Source organism: Aedes albopictus, chromosome 3 (assembly GCF_035046485.1).
Source record: "Aedes albopictus strain Foshan chromosome 3, AalbF5, whole genome shotgun sequence".
Taxonomy (NCBI): domain Eukaryota; kingdom Metazoa; phylum Arthropoda; class Insecta; order Diptera; family Culicidae; genus Aedes; species Aedes albopictus.
The window spans coordinates 119957292-119969933 of NC_085138.1; positions in this window are offsets into that span (position 1 = coordinate 119957292).

Here is a 12642-nt window from a genome sequence, read left to right on the forward strand (position 1 = left end):
AAGTGTTTGCCATGCTGCAGCAGTTTGAGTGATACATATTCTGGCAAAATATAAACCTAATCGGAATAATGGTTGTTGAGATATTAAAGTTACAAGTTGGACTCGATTTTCAGAATAAAATTTATTTGTTAAACAAAAATGTATAAAATATTAAATATTAAATTTTGAATGTTTTCAATGGATCCAGTCGAAAGTACTTATAATGTAATTTCAAATGCAGAAAACCGCTTCTTGATAGCATTGTTGGCTTGGTTACTGTGCTTCATGGCAGTTGCCGGAGATAAACCGCTTCGTTCTTTGAAGGTTCTTCTAAATAACGATGTACTTTATTGCAAATACAGCTTAACAATGATGTCGAAAATAAAAATTAACATGTAGTTATTTTCAAATAAGGTATATAATCACATAGGGTCAAACCTTGCTGAAAATAAATAATAATAAGCTTCACTAGAATCAAAAACTTGCATTTATGGAGCAAAAAGTATGCAATTTTTCATTATAGCCATCATTAAGTATTAAATTTTTGATGAAGAATGTACTTTAAAGCATATTTTTCTTCGGTATCATTTAGAATGCGATTCTCTTCTATACTGGACAAATTTTGAACTGAATCCGTAGTGTTATTGCATCACTGGACTTAAAAAAGTATTTTTTATCAATTTCATTGATAACAAGGCAACTCACTATATCAAGCTGTATAATGCTTGGTGCATTATTACTGACCAACTATTACCCTCTACCTTTAGAAGAATAGTATTAGATCCCAACACATTGAAAAGTTCATGAAAATTTTAAAGTTGTGTATGTGGAAAGTTGTGTAGAATTTGGAGAAATGGGGTTTTATTGAGTTTTAACGAAAACCGCTTCAGTTCCATAACTAAAGACAATTTGTATAATGTTATATTTTTCCTACACTGTAGAAAAGCTATGGAAATTTATGCAAAAAACCGATAATGATTTTATTGAAAAATAAAAAAGTTATCACATAAATCAGGCCAAACATGTCTAAAGGTCCTATCTGCAGAAGAGAGGCTCTCTTTGGTTTCCCTCTTTTTCGTTAATATCTCAGCTATTTATTTGTATTATGATTGTCTCCTTGCATTGAACGATGGTCAAAACAATCGTCTTTTGATTTGTACTGCAAACATAGTTTAAAAGTGTGTCATTACATTGCAATAATTGGAAGAGAAAGTGAACAAAGAGAGCCTCTCAAATGCAGATAGGACCTATTGAAATGTTTGGCCTGAAATAAGGTGTCCTCTTTATAAAATGAACAGTCCTTACGCTGGTAAAATATTCTGGCGAAAATCTTGTTCAGTATAACTTTATATGTGAGGACAGTATACTTTGAATACTACGATAAGTTTGAACTTGAAAAAATACAAAAATGAGTACTTTTTAAACTGCTCGTGATTTTTATTATTTCAGAGTGTACGTATACATGTAGATAAGGTAGCAATTCACTTGTTTTTATGGTGGACACACTCAAACACTCGTAATGCCTTATTTGCTGCTGCTTTGAAATTATAAGAATTTCACCATTTGAAAAACATTTTTCAATTTCAATGATATTTTGGTAATTTTGGAGGCATATGAATGGTACTTTTGAAAAATAGAACGATGACTTGTTTCTTTATACTTATGCATTAAAAGTTTAGCATAAAAGTCAACGGTATCGGCAAAAAATGGGGTGTCCATTTCGCCCCGGGTGTTTTCATTCTCCTCCTCGCCCCTTCACCCACCGTTTGGTGGCGCCAACCGATTGCGATCCCCAAGAAACGTCAAAATTCGAATCAGTTGGTTATGCCCGCCGCCGCCATTACCGTTCGCGGATAAGTGGATAAGCAGAGCTGAAAAATATCAAACCTCTTAGTTGACTGTTTGACCACCTTCACTAGCACTGGATGCCGATCATTATCAAGATATTACGGCAAATTTTTTTCTGCACACTTTAGCCTTTATTTTATTATCATTGGTTATAAGATTTATGTAAAATTTGACAAAAAAGGTGCAATCTTGTGAAATTTCTCATAATAAACCCCTTTCAAATTTCAACCGTGTTACAGAGCGTGAAGGCTCAACCAGTTGCATCAAAATTGTGCGTAGTAATTTCAACTGGAAAAGGGGATTGATGCTATAAAATTAAAATTTCCCCATACAACGTTGATTCATCCTGCTGTATAATTACGTCTCAGGAAACTAAAATGGTGTGATTTGACAAGATCGCTTTAATTTTTATTAAGATTTTGTTCTTTTACGCATATTTATCGCTTGCATTGATTTTGTTCACCTTCGTAATTTCAGCGATGTATCCAATCCTGATTCTGCAACACTGCTGGTAATCTTAGGTGTGGTCAGAGACTATTTTTTTGCTGCCCGTTTATCTGGTTATCCAACATTTTTGATGATTTGATGTTTTATATGCATGGGTATCTTTCACTTTTTTAACTGACCACTTCCGGACACCTGGAACCGGTTCCGGAACACAACCGGTTCAGATATGTTATTTGTGGATTGATTGGTAATTATCGGTGACAAATATCGGAAACAGCTTGTTGGGCGTTACGCGTTTCGACCTACTATTCTTCGGTCATCGTCAGACGCATTCAGTTGGATTCACCCCTTTAACTTCGTCAGTTTAATATATAAGCGGTTCAGATATGGTCTAAAACTATTTTCTTGCTTACCGTTCATCTGGTTATCGATAAAACCGCTATTTGGTGTGTCACATGCATAGGTTTGGTTCAGTTTTTTAATTAGTCACTTCCGACGAGATACCTGGAACCTGTTCCGGAACACAACCGGTTCAAATACGGTATGAAACTATTTTCCTGCTAACTATTCATCTGGTTATCGAAAAAGCCGTTCTTTGATGTGTCGCATGCATGGGTTTGGTTCACTTTTTTAAATGGCCACTTACGGCGGGACACATGGAACCGGTTTCGGAACACAACCGGTTAAGATAAGGTATGAAACTATTTTCCTGCTAACCATTCATCTGGTTATCGAAAAAGCAGCTCTTTGATGTGTCGCATGGATGGGTTTGGTTCACTTTTTTAATTGTCCACTTCCGGCGGGACACCTGGAACCGGTATTGGAACACAACCGGTTCAGATACGGTATGAAACTATTTTCCTGCTAAACATTCATCTGGTTATCGAAAAAGCCGCTCATTGATGTGTCGCAAGCATGGGTTTGGTTCAATTTTTTTATTGGCCACTTCCGGCAGGACACCCGGAACCGGTTCAAGAACACTACCGGTTCAAATATGGTCTGAAACTACTTTCCTGCTTACCATTCAACTGATTATCGAAAAATCCGCTCTTTGATGTGTCGTATGCATGGGTTATATTCACTTTTATATTTGGCCACTTCCGGCAGGACACCCGGAACCGGTTCCGGAACGCTACCGGTTCAGATATAATCTGAGACTATTTTCCTACTTCTCGTTCATCAGATAATCGAAAATGCCGTGGTTTGATGGGTCGCATGCATGGGTTTGTTGCATTTTCATATCTGGCCCCTTCCTGGGGTACCGATCCGGAACACCTAAATGGCCATAACTCCGGAACGGCTGGACCGATCCGAACCATTTTCAATAGGAAACAATGGGACCAGATTCTGCGTCGAATGAACCCTCGGTCGTTAAAATCGGTTGGTGTTTACTATCTAAAAGTTAGGTGACCTTTTTTGTACACACACACACACACATACGCACACACATACATACACACACACACACATACACACACACAGACATCATCGGTCGGTATTCGGGAGAACTTCCTACGTCGGGGAACTCTCTGTCGGAGTAGGATAGATCCACTGCCGGGGAGTATCCGAGTAGTGCGCGTAAAGTCATTGTGCTCAATGGCACACGGGCGGTAACGGGAGAACGTCTTTCGTCGGGGACTTCTCTGTCGGAGTAATACAGATCCACCGCCGGGGACTGTCAGAGTAGAGCGATCGGGAAGAAGCACCGGAGCATGGTCGTCAGGGCGCCTGTGAACCGGAAGCCGTCTCCAACCGGAATCGCAGGACTGACCTTGGCATCTGCCCGGGAAGTCGGTTGCGGGAGAAGTTTCAGTGTCGGGAAACTCTTCGTCGGGTAGGATATATCCACCGTCGGGGACTATCCGAGTCGTGCGCGGAAGCCTCGAGTGCTGATTGGCACTCGGGCGGCACCGGGAGGGCATCGTTCTTCGGGGCACATCAGTAGGAGCCGATGAACTCAGCGTGGCTTTAGAATAACAAATTTGTGGTACTAACATAGAGTTTGCCGCTCAATGGCGGTACGCTAAGCAATAACAAGCTAACAGGAGCCGAAAGGCTAAGAACGAATTAGAATAACAAATTTGAAAAATAGCATGCATGTCGCTTAGTGGCGATACTGTAATATTAACAGCATACTAATGAAGCGGTGCGCATAGCATGAAGAAAACTAGGATAACGAATTGGTGATGGTGCACAAGGCACATAACGCCTCCCCTCCGAAGAAATACTGCATGGTGGTACCGGAGGGGAATTTAAGGTGGAGGCGAACTAGGAGAGTGTTTTTAGTGGGTAGGCGCACATTCGAATCCCACACAGCGTCTTTAGAAGATTTTTGGACTCCTAGAATAAAAAAAAAAAAAAAAAAAAAAACAGACATCATCTCAACTCGTTGAGCTGAGTCGATTGGTATATAACACTTGACCCCTCCGGAGGCTCTATCAAATTTTCGTTTTTGGAGTGAACATATAGCCTTTCGGTACACCTTGGTGTACGAGAAAGGCAAAAAATGAATATTTTTTCTTAAAAACGCTATATCTCAGGAACGACGCAAATTACTTTGGGGAGTTAAGCTTTTTCGATAGAAAAACGTCTGATAAACACGATGGAATCAAAATTTTTAAAATCAAAATATACGTATTTTGAGAAAAATCGATTTTTAGTTTTAAAATTGAAAAATATGATATCTGGCAACACTGTACCAAAAAGATAATATTTTTTTCTGGATTCCCTGAACGATTTCCTTTAAAAAAGCCGAAGGTCGAAAATGTGTAGGTGCAATCGTTTCAATGATAAAAATAAAAGAAAGAGAGGATAATTTTCATATCGGCCAAAACGAGGGGTGCTGCCACGGGCCGAGGGGTGATCCGATCGGCACCAAAATTTGGATTTTTTCTTTTTCCATCTAAACAAATGTTTCAGCCAAATTTGGTTCAAATCCGTGATGGTCGATTGCAAGCGGTCGGTCACTTGGCGTGGAATGACCCATATTTTAAATAATTTCCTTTAAACAATCGTGCAGTTGGGAACCGATACTAAACGATATTTGCTTGGAAACTATTTAAAGTATGTTTTATCTAATGGAAAATCGTCTGATCAATTTCGACCCGGAGATCAATTTGACCCCGGTTTACGGTACTCGGATCGCAAACGAAAACACGTCTGATAGTGACTAACGGTACAGACAGAATAAATGCTTTATTGATTTCAAATTCATGGCTTACTATGATACTATAACATCCCCTCCTTAACCGTGAAATTGATGAAGGGTTCCCCCAAACCGAAGCGAATGTCGCCGGCGACAGCGATTTTTCAGGTGAGTGAACATTGAAGTCGTGGTTCGCATTTTCAAAATCACATACACTCCCGTTCAAAAGTTTGGGGTCGCCCCCTCAAAAACATATCATTTTTTAGGCCCATATCTCCGCCAATTTGCGTCCGATTTCAAAACCCTAGGTTTCATTCAAAAGATAATAAGTCAAAGAAACTTTGAACATGATTTAAAAGAAACTTTTTCAAAAAAAATTGTATGTAAACTTAACCCAAAGCTGCCAAATTTTCTAAAAAATGAATATAAACTTACGGCAGTGTCGCTGGAAGTTGGGTCAACCAAATTTTAAGAGGAGAGCGGTAATATGACCCATTTTCTATTAGCTTTCAACTGCTTTTTACAGAACTTAGCTAAAAAATCTAAAAAAAAGTTATTAAGTAAATTAATCCTTGATGTCATCGACCAAAAGTTTGGGGTCATCCCTCAATATGATGTATCGGTCAAAAGTTTGGGGTCACTTTCGTAAAACATGGAAAAGTGATTTGGTGATATCTTCGTCATCTATAGTTCGATTTTAGTTATTTTTGGCTCATTTCAAAGATAATTAACTAAATTTACGTTTGATGTCTTCAACTTAACGTATTTAACGATTTTTGTATATAAAAATGTTATGTAAAGTTAGCACATTTTACCACGCTTCAAAAAATGAGGCAACTTTACGTTAAGTTTTATTATGTAAATTTCAACAAATATGTGTGGTTCAATGTCTATGCAGAAAGTATCATTCATTTTGTTTCAAATAAGCCAAGAAGAATTAAAATTGAATGAAAGATGACAAAGATATCAACAAATCACTTTTCCATGTTTTACGATAGTGACCCCAAACTTTTGGCCGAAACAGCATTTTGAGGGGTGACCCCAAACTTTTGGTCGATGACATCAAGGATTAATTTACTTAATAACTTTTTTTTCTAGATTTTTTAGCTAAGTTCTGTAAGTTTTTTTTGAAAAAGTTTCTTTTAAATCATGTTCAAAGTTACTTTGACTTATTATCTTTTGAATGAAACCTAGGGTTTTGAAATCGGACGCAAATTGGCGGAGATATGGGCCTAAAAAAATGACATGTTTTTGAGGGGGTGACCCCAAACTTTTGAACGGGAGTGTACATATGTATTGGTAAAACCCAACAACGCTTTGCGCTGACATTTTTAACGATTGATTACTCATTGGTGATAATTTACCTATCGATAACATTTTCATCGCGATTCGATGTTTGATTTTTTTCACTTGTGCTTTTGAAAATGCAAGGTTCGGCTTCAATGAACCATCGCCTGAAAAATCGCTGTCGCGGGCAAAAATCGCGATGATTTGGGGGAGCCTTAACTCCTAAATTAAGTACGGTTTCCGTGCAAAGACCACCCGGAATGGGTTTGGTGAGAATATCCGCCTTCTGAAGCTCCGATTTTACATGGTGTAACGCAATTACTTTCTGTTCTAGCTGCTCTCGTACGAAATGTTGCCTCAGATCGATGTGTTTACTTCGAGGCGAATAATCGATCTCTTTTTCCGCCAAACAGATCGCACTTTGATTGTCGCTCAAGATGGGGATCGTCAGCTCCAACTGGAACATCTCGCCAAGGAATCCACGCCACCAGAATGCCTCTTGCGTTGCTACGGACAGAGCCATGTGTGCCGCCTCGGTTGTGGACAACGCCACCATTGCACAATGGTCCACGAAACAGATTTACAAGGAAAGATGCATTCATCGCCTTCAAATGATTTTCTAGATAAATATGGTCTTCTACAAAGTTGTTCCTAAAAATAAGGCCCTCTTTTCAATATACATGAAAATTAGGGTGGTCCATATTTTCAAAAAAGTTGGGAACCAAACTTTTTTATTTGCAAGAATAACTATATACATTCTTCGGAAAAGTTGTAGATCTATCAATTTTGAGCAAGTTTGCTGAAGACACTTTTTATGTAGCTTTAAAATTGACCGATCTAGAGGTATTTTTCTGAATAAGCTTAGGGTGGTTCAAGAAAAACCGGTTTTCTGGCGTTAAGGCCTTTTCTTGTGTCATCACAAAATGGCTTCTTCAGAATCATCATCTAAATTCAACTTTACACAGTATTGCACTAATACATTTACGTAAGAAAATCGACGCTTACCTTTTCTCTAAAATTATCCACTTCACGCAAGATATTTTGAAAAGAAATATAGAACACACTATTCCAATTAAAATTCTCTTTCGAACTAGCTATACCACAAAGAAATATTTTCACTCAAACTTGAAAATTATTCAAATTTTTCTTAACCGCAAAAAGAGTTCGATGGCAATGTTTACCATCCACCACAGTACAACGACGACGGCAGCAGCGCGACGCGACGGTGCCGTCCGGCGCACAATCATCGATCATTGAACGCAGTGATGTCGATCTTGCGGGCCAATTCATCAATAAAATCAATCAAAATCATTGAAATGGTCAACTCAAATTTATCGATTATACGTCGTAAAATCGAAAACTATTCTTCGAATGATTATTGTTGTACTTTGAATCACATATGATAGTAATGAATGCAAATAATTTTTATTTGTGAAATCTCCTCCGCACTGTCCGCCAACACTGCTGCTGCTTGCAAACATCAACAGCGGAAGAGCATACTAAGAGAATTTGATCATTTTTAACTTATTACACATAAAATTCGGTGTTTTTCGTAATATTGAGACATGTTTCATTGTTATTTAGCAAAAGAGAGTAGTCTACTGCTTGAATGGCTTTTAAATGATTAATAATCTTGAAATGTTTACATTGGTGAAAGCGAGACAAAGAGGTGCTATTTTTGTTTGTTTGTTTATAGAACAAATGTAAAAAAGCAACACCACTACTGTTGTGCTCGATGATTGTTAGAAATAAGAATCGAAAAAGAAGTGCTGAAATAGGAGTGATACAGGGAGTCACCTTAACCCTTTCAGTTTCGATTTTTCATCAAAGTGGCCCAAGAAACACTTTTAGAGCATTTGAAGACGCGTCGTTTCGTGCGCTGAGATGATCGTTATCTTTTTTGCTTCAAAAGTTATAGTCATTTTTCTTATAAAATCATAGTTTTTTAAAAAAAAGCGTTATGACGGGTTGGGGCACACATAAAAAATATCTTTTGCCCGCATTCAAAAGAAGAAATGTTGTTATAAAACATATAAAAAAATTAGAGGGGTGTTATTTTTGTAACTCAAGTAAAAAATACTTGAAAAGTGCCTATTTTTTCTAGGAATTCATCAATATCTTTTGAACGGAATGACGTAGCAACATTCTCAGCGCACGAAAATGTGCGTTTTTTAAAGCTCTTAAAATCGTTCTTAGACAACTTTGATGAGAAATTTGAAACAAAAAAGATAAAGTGTTTAAACTGTTTTGACCAAATTTGGAGCATTTTCCCATAGTTTTCATAGGGTGACGCAAGAACAAATCTTCTTTTGAATGCGGTCAAAAGATATTTTTTATGTTTGCCCCAACCCATCAAAAACCCTTTTTAAAAAACTTATTTTTTGAGAATAACGCCTGTAACTTTTGAACCAAAAGAGATAACGACCACCTCAGCGAACGAAACGACGCGTCTTCAAATGCTCTACAAGTGTTTCTTGGGCGACTTTGATGAAAAATCGAAACTGAAAAAGTTAACGCCAGAAAACCGGTTTTTCTTGAACCACCCTAAGCTTATTCATAAAAATACCTGTAGATCGGTCAATTTTAAAGCTACATAAAAAAAGTTTTCAGCAAACTTGCTCAAAATTGATAGATCTACAACTTTCCCGAAGAATGTATACAGTTATTCTTGCAAATAAAAAAGTTTGGTTCCCAATTTCTATGAAAATATGACCCGCCCTAATTTTCATGCACATTTTAAAGAGGGCCTTATTATTTGGGACAACTTTGTAGAAGACCATATCTGCCTTACAACTCATTTGAAGGCGTTGAATGCATCTTTCCTCGTAAATCTGCTTCGTGGACCACTGTGCATTGGTGGACGCCTTCAGCTCCACGCTACCGAACCACTACCGTATTGGAACATACAGGGTGTTAGGTTCCTGAGTGCAAACTTTTTAAAGGGTGATAGAGGACCATAAATGGAGAAAAAAATTGTTCTACGCATATGGTCAAATCTCAACCGTTACGTGGTTATTGAACTTCCCATGTTTATGACTCTTATTGCCTTAACTGGGAATAACTTGAAAATGGTCAAACTTATCGAAGTTTTTTTACCCTTATTCGAAAGATTATTGAATTTTCTAACAAATGACATCTTTGAATCGATTGGTTTAGTTAAATAACTAAGTTTTCTAGAGAAAAATAGCTAAAAATAGTGTATTTTCATTGGTTTTTGTCAATTATCTTTGAAACATGTGTAATAAATTAAAATTCTTTCTTTGGCAAAGTTGTGGCCCCTGTTACACTCTACAATTCGTTCTTTGACACCAAACTTCTAGCTCTTATCGTTTTCTTGCAATTTCGATTTAAATGTGCGGCACATTGCGCAAAAGAGTACTTTCCATGACAGTTGCAAATTTATGATCTGAAATGCGATGTTAAAATCGAAATAGCAACAAAACTATCAGAGATAGAAGTTTGGTGTCAAAGAACGAATTGTAGAGTGTAACAGGGGCCACAACTTTGCCAAAGAAAGAATTTTAATTTATCACACATGTTTCAAAGATAATTGACAAAAACCAATGAAAATACACTATTTTTAGCTATTTTTCTCTAGAAAACTTAGTTATTTAACTAAACCAATCGATTCAAAGATGCCATTTGTTAGAAAATTCAATAATCTTTCGAATAAGGGTAAAAAAACTTCGATAAGTTTGACCATTTTCAAGTTATTGCCAGTTAAGGCAATAAGAGTCATAAACATGGGAAGTTCAATAACTACGTAACGGTTGAGATTTGACCATATGCGCAGAACAATTTTTTTCTCCATTTATGGTCCTCTATCACCCTCTAAAAAGTTTGCACTCAGGAACCTAACACCCTGTATATCCTGTTATGGGCCGGCGGGTTTCGGGGTCATTACCCCAATCTGCGCCGCTGAATCCCTCGAACCATGGTGCAGATTGCTTCCGGGATGTTAGCTTCATGGATTTCGTGCCCATCAAATACCGGAGAATCCTTATCGCCGCTACCCAATGCACCTCGCTTGGATCGCTGCTGAAGCTACTCACCACATTCACAGCGAATGGTATGTCCGGCCGCGTACAGTGTGCCAGAAACTGCAATTTTCCGACCAGCTGCTAAAACGGAATCTTTTCTATGTGCAGCTTCTGATCCTCCGTTTTCGATTCAGTTTTCGTTAAACGCAGATGTGGATTCACAGGAGTCGACACTGTGTTGCAGTTGGTCATCTTGAATCACTCCAGTAGTTCGTCCACATAGCGCTCTTGATCCAGCATTACCAGGCTTGGCAAGCGTCACGAGTCGTCACGTGATTTTTACAGAAGTGCCGCTCTCAATGTCATCGAATCGGGAGACGATGTCTAAGAGAGTCTAACAATATTCGCTCATTTTTCGATCATGACGAAGCGTGACATGATTGTAAACAATGCAATTACTAGCACATCGATAGATTTTGTTATTGTTTGAATCCTTTAAATCATGAATATATGTCCTTTCTATCCATTAAATACAACGACTAGCCTAAATTTGCTTGGACCAGTTGAAAGGACGAAGTGCGCTAGTGCTCGTTTCGTTTTGTGACGATGAAAAGGCCTACTTGTTCATCGTCATGGGATGGTCACGACCAATAACAGCACTGAGCATAACATCGTCGTCACTCCTGGTGATTCTCATACGGAGCACCTGCTTGGCTTCTTCCAGGTCCTTCATGTGGAACAGCGTCATCAGTTTCTTCTTGACATTTTGAATCAACTTCAAATCCATCGAAAACAGTAGGAACGTAGACGGCAATCACCAGTATTGCGGTGTCATCGATTTTAAAATAAACGCAAGGATCAAAGCTGGATCACTTGAAGCCCATGCGCTTGAGTTCCGTGTCCAACTTATTATTCCAGACACGGCTCGCTTGTTTCAAGCCATAAAAAGCTTTCGACAAACGACACACCTTCTTCGGATCCTTCTTGTCGACGAAGCTCTCTGGCTGCTCCATATAGATTTCTTCGCCAGACAAATCTCTTTGAAGAAATGCCGATACCGCATCTATTTGATGTATATGCATGCCCTGCTGCGCCGCTAACGCGAACAAGAAACGGATGCTTACGTATATCACCACCGGCGAATACATCTCGTTGAAATCGACACCCTTAACTTGCGAGAAATCTTTGATGACCAGCCTTGACTTGAATCTTTCCACGGATCCGTCCGGGTTGTGCTTGCGCTTGAAGATCTATTTGCATTTCAATGCCTTTCTTCCCGGCGGTAGCTCCATTTACTTCCACGTCTTGTTGGTCTTCAACGCTTGCATCTCAGCCTCAATGGCCTCACGCCACAGCTCACGATCGTCGTCGTCCATTGCATCCCGGACCGTGGCTCCGTTGCTCGTTCATGCTCGTCAATTTCCTGGTATGCAACAAACGTTTTAGGAAGTACACTATAAGTCATACCAAAATTAAGGTACTTGCCTGGGGAACGGCGCTTCCCGATGCTGCGCCTGACCGCATGTTGCTGCTCTTCTTGTTGCGAGCGAAGCGCAGGCGAACTCACCCGAATTGTCTTGATGGTGTCATTTGCGCTGTCGTAGTCCGTTTCGTCTTCCAACTCGTCATCCGCCAGTGGGTTCTCTGGCACTTTATCGTTGATACCGCCGGAAACCGTTGGCGTTTTAGCAACTTCATTACAATCAACGATTTCATCACTCACTAATTCCATCGTCATTCCAGACACACGTTTCGGCTGCCTCACGGCATTTCCTTTCGAACGTTCGGAACAACCAACAAAGACGTCAGCTTCGGATTTCGGATCCCACTTTAGTCGCTTTGCTTTCGTCACGGCACATCACTTTGGCGCCGAAAACGCGCAGCTTAGACGAGTCTGGCCGCACACCGATGAATCGCTCCTCCGGGGTTTCTGGCAGACTTTTCGTCGGTGATCGG